Source organism: Ascidiella aspersa, chromosome 1 (genome assembly GCF_963924565.1).
Source record: "Ascidiella aspersa chromosome 1, kaAscAspe10.2, whole genome shotgun sequence".
In the NCBI taxonomy this organism is placed as follows: domain Eukaryota; kingdom Metazoa; phylum Chordata; class Ascidiacea; order Phlebobranchia; family Ascidiidae; genus Ascidiella; species Ascidiella aspersa.
Window position 1 is genome coordinate 28,853,160 of NC_139447.1, and position 510 is coordinate 28,853,669.

Below are 510 nucleotides of genomic sequence, written 5' to 3' on the forward strand. Positions count from 1 at the left end.
GCGTAAAAAAATTGACCTTGTTATCAGAAATAGGAAATGGAATAATTGCAAATCACAAGCAAAAAAGACAGCAAATACTATTCAATGCATTTGTCCAACTCTTAGATAAAAACTATATAATGCAAATACGAAGTTCCAGTTTAAACTAACGCGATGTTAGTGGTTTTAGTAGCTACCGTACTTTTACTGCAACTGAACAGAACTCCACAGAGACAAAAACACAAAAACGTAACTCAGAGCTAAACATTAACTGTCAAACGGTTCAACTCCCTTTTTATAGGTAATTTCTTAACTAACTTAAGCTAATAGAAACATCGTGATTTTGTCTATTTTCGCTCAGAAATGTGGTAAGCGGCTTTGTTTGAAAATTAAAAAAATATTTTGCGTTGCCAGGCAATGCGGTACGCCGTGATTTGTTGCCTTTTTCGTAGTCTTTCTCTCGGCGAATAAAAAGGAAAATAGTAAAGTAAAGCAACCGTCTCGTCGTCGCCATAAAGCTGCCAACGTCAC